The following is a 7,245-nucleotide window of genomic DNA, read 5'->3' as shown; positions in this document are numbered from 1 at the left end:
GAAGAAGGGAAAAGAAGGAATTGCGGCGTGGCCATCCCCCCTGGGAGGTGATTTCTCACTTTCTATCTCTCTGTCTCTGTCTTTCTGGCAAGCACAAAAATAGCCCTATAGAAAAAAAAAAAAAAAAAAAAAAACTCTCAAAAAAAAAAAAAATCAAAGGATGCATGAGGAGCCAGCGGAACTAGGGAAGGAAGCTAGTGCGTGGAGCTTTCTGGAAAATCCTGAAAGATGTCCAACCTTTGTATCCAAGGTCCTCCCCATGGCCCAGACTCCACCCTGTCAGACATGCCTTTAATTTCTTTAAACCATCACTCTCTGCAACCAGTGGGTGACATTGGAAAGAACTATTAAGTTCACAATAGTGTTATGGCTAATGCAGAAGAAATCTGTACTTGGGATGGGTGCTCACGTTGCCTCTACTCGAACGATCAGGGCATCTGAGGATGTGGCCAGGCTGGTGTCTCAGGCCTAGACCTTGTATGTGGTGGGGGAGGATGAGGGATGGGCGGGCACAGGTTGTGGGCCTGAGGTATACAGAAACGGAAGTCCTGGTCACGAGTCAGTGGAAGGTAGGAATGTTTGAAATGAGGATCTAAAGGGCTGGCATGGCACCCAGATCATCCCCAAAGGGAAGCGTCTGTCCTGAAGTCTATCTCCAATAAAAGTAGGAGAGGTCAAGATTGGAGGACTCTCTAACGTCGGACTTTTCCAACATCTTGAGCCATGATCCATCATAAGAAATACATTTTATATCACATCCCAGTGCACATGTATGCACGTCAGGGACTTAACAATTCTGTGGGTAAGGGACTAGCAGGTGGCATAACGGTTACATTGCTGGACTCTCACATGGCCCATTGTGGTTTGAGTCCTGGACCCGGCAACTTGAAACTCACTCTGGACACGAACTTGTGTGCCCAAAATCCCAAGAGGAGAGTGGAGGAGAAGGGATTTTGGCATGGCCATCCCTCCATCCTGGGGGTGGGGGGATGGAGTGTGTGATTTCTCACTTTCTGTCTCTGCCTTTCTGGCGAGCACACATGCCCTGTAGCAAAAATCTCTCTTACAATAAAAAAATTGTGGGAAAATGAAATTATAAGTGTGTTTTGGTGCATAAGAATTCTAAAGCCATTTATAGTTTTTCCATTGTATGTGCTGTCCGGGAACTTTTTGAAGGCCCTGCATGTAACTAACGTTTTGCAGAAGGACTCTTAGTCTTCTTGTAGATGCTGCACTCTGACATTACCCTTTCCATGCGATTTCATTTTTCAGTACCATTTTCTGTCACAGCTTTGAAAATACTGCTTTAAGAAACAAAAGAAAAAGAAAAAGAAAAACGCCCTTTTTGGGGGAACCTTGTGTCCAAAGCAATGAGAGAGAAGTTTCACAGAACAGATACTTCGTAACTGTCAGGGTCCTCTCCCTGAGGTGTGATCACAAATGTTAGGCTGCAGGGGGTTTAATAAGTGAGGTCTCACCAGACTAGATTATCTTTGAAACCCTCACACCTGTGTACAGCAGGGGTTCAAACATGTTTTTTAGGGTCCACCCATAGCCTTGTGGTGAAGAGAGCTGGCACATTTACGTGAGTCCCGAAAATCTAACAGGATGGAAAAATGGAGAAGACTGCGGCATGACTACACCCCACTGGGGAGTGCTTTCTCCTTTTCCCTCTTTCTCTCTCTCTCTCTCTCTGACAAGCACATGGATCCTATGGCAATTAAGCAAACAAACAAAAAATTAATTGTAACCAACTTTTCCTAACTAAACAAATTACCTGCCTCTGACCTGAGGCCTTCTGGTGACCTGACCGTTCAAGGAGACTTGGAACACCTGGAGGGGTGTGAGTGGCTGACGGATCCCTTATCCTCACTGGGCTTGCATAATGGCGGTGTCAAAGTCACTTGCTCTGAGAGGGCCAGAACCCTGCCTTTTCTGGAGATACTCTCTGTAGGGTGCTCAGAGCTGAGGTTCCCATGAGCTAGAGAGAGCTCAGTAACTATTTCAAACACTTCTGGCTATTACAGGAATGTCTTGGAAACGCTCTCCCTTCAACTTCTCTGTCTCCTCACTCTGCAGTATAGAACTTTTCTTCTTGTTCCCCCCTTTGTACCATTAGACTTTTCATATAAAAATGTTACAGTGCTTTTTACAAGCAAGCGAGCGCTCTGACTGATCCAGAATGCTAATGCTTACCTAAGAGGAAAAAAAAGTTTATGAGACAGTAGGCTCTACCCCTGCATTCGCAATTTCCATTCCCAGTAATGCAGTGCCACTTCCTCCCTCAGGCCCTTTTCCTCAGCGCTCCCACAGGACCTGCGCTGTAATCCTCAGATGCCCCCACTGGGAAGAGGAGCTGCCAGAGCCCAGAGTGCTCATTTCAGGAAGGGCTGCAGTGAGGAGTTGTAAGAGCAAGCTGTGCTTGAACTTCAGCTCCACCCTTGAGCGAACAACTCAGCTTTCTGACCTTCCATTGCTTATTCTGAAAAACCAGGATGATAATAATAAAGATCCTGCAGTGTTGTTACAAAGGTAAGAAACAGATGTTTGTAAAACAAACATAAAAAAAGAATGGGCCCAGCAAGTGGTGTGGTGGTTAAGGTGCTGGATGCCCACAATGGTCAACTGTGGTTCAAGTCTTGGATCTGGCGGCTTGCTTTCTCACTTTCCCTTTTTTTCTCCCTCTAGTCAAATTTAAAATAATAGCAACAACAAATAAAATGAAATAAAATAATTATTTAAAAACAAACAAACTAAAAAGAATATTGGGGACCAGCAGGTGGCATGGTGGTTAAGGGTGCTGGTTTCCCACATGGCCAACCATGGTTCGAGTCCTGGACCTGATGGCTTACTTTCTCACTTTCTCTCTTTCTCTGTCCCTCTCTGGTCAAGTTAAAATTAAAAAATAAATAAATAAAATAAAGTTAAATAAAATAATTCCTTCAAAACAAAAAAGAGCGTACATAGAGCCCATGGATATTCTTAGTCATGATAGCAGTGGTCGTCATCTTCGTGGTCAGAGTTATAGGCTTTTTCTTATAAGGAACCACAGAAAGTCTGGCTTATTTTGATGGTGACTAAATAGGAGATGGATCATGACCATCGTTACTGTCATTAACTATTGATGAATCAGCCTTCTGATATAAACAATCGTGGACCCAGTGAGATGGATGACATGGATGTGAACTGAGAGCATTCTATGCAATGATTTGACAAGAGTAGTTTACAGGAAGCAGGAACTAGAAACTAGCTCTGCCGGTACAAGTTTCATGCACGGATCTTTCCTTTTCTACTGTATTAAGAGCTCTCGCACCCCACCCCAGGTCAATGGCTCTTCTCATTTCGAACACACCCCAACACCTCACTCTCACTGGTCCATGCACATGGGGGCATCTAGCAAAGCCTCATGTAGTGGATAAATGTTCGTGCAGCGTTTAGGCAGTTCCATGACTGGGAATTGATTCTTAAGTGATGCTTTAGTGCTTGATGATTTCAGGTAAAGGGAAAATAGTGAGGCCCTTTTCAGAAGTAGCTCACTTTTTCTGTCTCCACGCCCAGGAGGAAGCTGTGTGGTCAGAGTTGATAAAGGCATATGCGAGGAAGAGGTGCCTGAGCCTGTCAAAGTGAGCCTGTGAGTCAGTGTCTATTACAGACAATGAGCTCCTTGTAAGAGGCTCTCTAGGGAAGGGAATTTATCAGACCACATATTCTGGACAGCTAAAGAAGCATTCACCTTGAGGGATGATGTCAACCAAAACTCTGAGAAAATGATCTGATGGAGAGAGAGTTTGTGTCAGGAAAAGGGACTTTATGCCCTGCTTGCAGGCAAAATCCTGGTTCTAGTGGGTCGTCAGGAAAGTCATGACCTTTTTCCTATGCAAAAATGCATCATGACTTTTCCTACGACCCAATCCGATATACATGCATGCCAGCATTTCAGCTGAATCAGACCTCATGGTATTCACGTAAATAGAATAAACTAACCTCCCATGAGGAGAGCCTTGAAGACTTCCACTCACTGATTCTCAACGTCATCAAAGTTAGATCTCAGAGTCTGAGTATCTGGCTGCTTTCAATTAGTTGCCTTACAACTAATCACACTTAAAAGAGCACCTTTATAGCTCTTTTTCAAAGCATACCAATGTTTAGTTGGATTTAAAGAGCCTGCAAAATTCTCTGAACTGAGGAGATCAACAAGGGCAAGGTGAATGATTCCCTGCACTGTCCAAACTTCAATCCGAGGGTCAAGAAAATATCATGAACTTATTTCTACTACTCTAAGGCACACTTTTCAAAAAAATAACGTTTCTCAAATCAGAATAACTTGAATATTATCTATAGTCAGCTCATGTGTTTATTTTTTTTTCTATAGGAAAGGAGGCTGTCACTAAGCCAGTAAAGTGTCATATTTGATGGTATCTGAGAACTAAAGAAATAGGGATACACTGGTTAAGGTGCTGGACTCCCATATGGCTGACCATGGTTCGAGTTCTAGACCCGGTAGCTTAAAAGTCATACCAGGTGCCTGTGTGTGTGTACCCCAAATCCCAGGAGGAGAATGAAGGAGAAGGGATTGCAGTGTGGACATCCTCCCTGGGGGGGTGATTTCTCACTTTCCTTCTTATTGTCTTTCTTAATCTTCGGTGAGTGCACACACCCTATGGCAAAAACCTTAAAAAAGAAAAAGCAAAAAAGGAGGAGGAGGAGGAGGAGGAGGAGTGGGGCACTTCGTTGTTTCCCTTTCAGAACTTCTGGCACAACATCCAGGGCATGACACTGGAGTTACTGCTGAGTGTGTGGTGCAGGAATCCCAAACTGCCCCATCCCCCCGGGGTCCTGGAGTGATGCCAACGTGGCACATCACAAAAGTACATGGCAAGGGCTGCTGCTGAGGGTAGGATATCAGAGCAATGCCTAATGCAAAACGAAAATGCAGGGCCCCTCGTTCAAAATGATAAGGACTGCACGTGGCGACTCCCGAGCGTCACACCAAGCATGGGGCCCTTGTAGCACAGGGTGCTGTGCAACCACAGTCACGTGCCCATGGACCTGGCCCCGCTGCTGGCCAAGGGAGAAGGTGGTGCTGAGCCCCAAACTCCAGTCGCACCCCCGCGTGCACTGGGAGCCCTCCCTCACTGACACTGCAGGCTTTCCCGTCTCCCAGCGAGATTCCCCCTACAGTCTTGCACAGCCTGTTCACTGAGCACATGCTCACCTAACCCCTTCCTCCTGTGGGAGGTGGCTGAGGGCCTGTGCGCACAGGAAGGCCTCAGGAGATCTGACATTGGCTAGGACCTAACTAGAGCCGTGACCATTTCCGGCTTCTTTTCCTTGTTGATTCCTTTTTTGCAGTCCCCACAGTCCCCCTTCTTATCAGTCCAGGTGTCTTTTGCTTAACATTAGCATCCCTGCCCCGCTTTCTCAGCTCTTCTCTCTGCTTGTCTCTTGTTTATATCATCGCATTCCATAAAACAACCTCAACAGTACACATGATAGAAAAATTTAATGGGCCAGTAGATGGCGTAGTGGTTACATCACTGGACTCCTACATGGCCAGCTGCAGTTCGAATCCTGGACCTGATGGTTTGAAATTTATGCCAGGTGCATGTGTGTATGTGCCCAGGATCCCACGATGAGAATGCAGGAGAAGAGATTGCGGTTTGACCATTTCCCGGGGCTGGGGGGGTGGGCTATTTCTCACTTTCCCTCTCAGTGTCTCTGTCTCTCTGTCTCTCTCTCTGGCAAGTGCACACACCTTAAGGCAAAAACCCCTACAATAAATCAATCAATCAATACAAATGTAAAGATTTAGCATAATTAACTGATCTGCAGGTTGGAATTCTTCTCTATGTGTACCTTAGTATAGTGCAGCTTATTGCCAAGTTATTACATCAACTTCCGAGCCAGCCTGGCCTTTATGTGGGTGTCTATTGTCTTGAGCTGTCATTGGACCTTAATTTCTACCCCCAAAATGATCACTACTGAGTCATTGGCTTAACTCAGAGTAATGACATCACAATCACATGTTCTTTTTTTCTGGGGCTGGGACTTTGATTTAGGAAATACTTTTAAGAGCCGGAGCTTTGTAGTTGAGACAGTGGTAAGGAACTGAGAGTCTGAGGGATACAAGAAGCCAGTTCTGAACTGGCCCTTTTTCCAAGCAGGCTCCTCACACTCTTTGGGGGCAGGGAGGTGATTGATATGCAGTCCCAGACCAGAAGAGTGCTTGGTACCAAAGAGGATGTGTGATCACATCGGCTAATTGAGCAACTCCAGGAAAATTGCTCCAGATAATCCTCCTTTGACAGTGCAAGCTTGACCAGGTACATTCCATGGTTGGGGGTCATCGGAACCTCAGATGTCGCTAAAATCTGCTGTTTCACAAGGGCTGTAAAACTGAACTTTGAACATTTATGAACGCTTCTACAAAGCTCTCCTGCCACTGCAGAGGCAAACTTTCCTTTTCTGAGTCTATTTTACTATATTCTGAGGCTGCTGGCATGGCGTTCATTCCTCACCGGGTTGCGGGGCTGATTAAGTGAGCAAGCGTATAGAGTGCTTGGCACAATTCTTAGAACACAGTAAGCACTCAATGAATGCTAGCTAGTATTCGTAGCGAGCCCTTTACTTCTAACTGATATTAATTGCTGTGATCCAATGTGGATACACTGGCTCATTCTGGCGCCAGGCAAGGCAGTCTCTTCACGTCCGTGCTCTGTTTTCATGTCACTTGGTTTGTAGCTAAGGAAGGTGTCGGCTTCAGAGACAGACAGGTTTGGATTCACAATCCAGGTTAGCTACTTATCCTATGAGCGGTGGTTCTTAACTGGGGGCAATTTCGCCTCAGACATTCGGCAATATCTGGAGACAGTTTTGATTGTTGCGCCTCAGAGACAGAGGCCAGGGATGCAGCAAACCATCCTGCAATGCACAGGACAGCCCCTCACCTCATGACGAAGAGACTATCTGGGGGCAACTGATGGCAAGGTGGTTAAGGCAATGGATCCCACGTGGCTGACTGCAAAGGTCAAGTCCTAGACCCAGTGGCTTGAGGAACATGACAGGCCCACGTATGTGAGTACTCAAGATCCCGAAAGGAAAAATGGTGGGGGAGGGATTGCGGTGTGGTCGCATCCCAGGGGGGTGAGAGTTAGAGAACTTTCTCTCTCTCTCTCTCTCTCTCTCTCTCTCTCTCTCAATTAGTACCTACACCCTCTAGCACATATACACAAGATAAGTATACCT

The sequence above is a fragment of the Tupaia chinensis genome, unplaced genomic scaffold, assembly GCF_000334495.1.
Source record: "Tupaia chinensis unplaced genomic scaffold, TupChi_1.0 Scaffold143935_1, whole genome shotgun sequence".
Taxonomy (NCBI): domain Eukaryota; kingdom Metazoa; phylum Chordata; class Mammalia; order Scandentia; family Tupaiidae; genus Tupaia; species Tupaia belangeri.
This window is presented reverse-complemented; position numbering follows the sequence as displayed.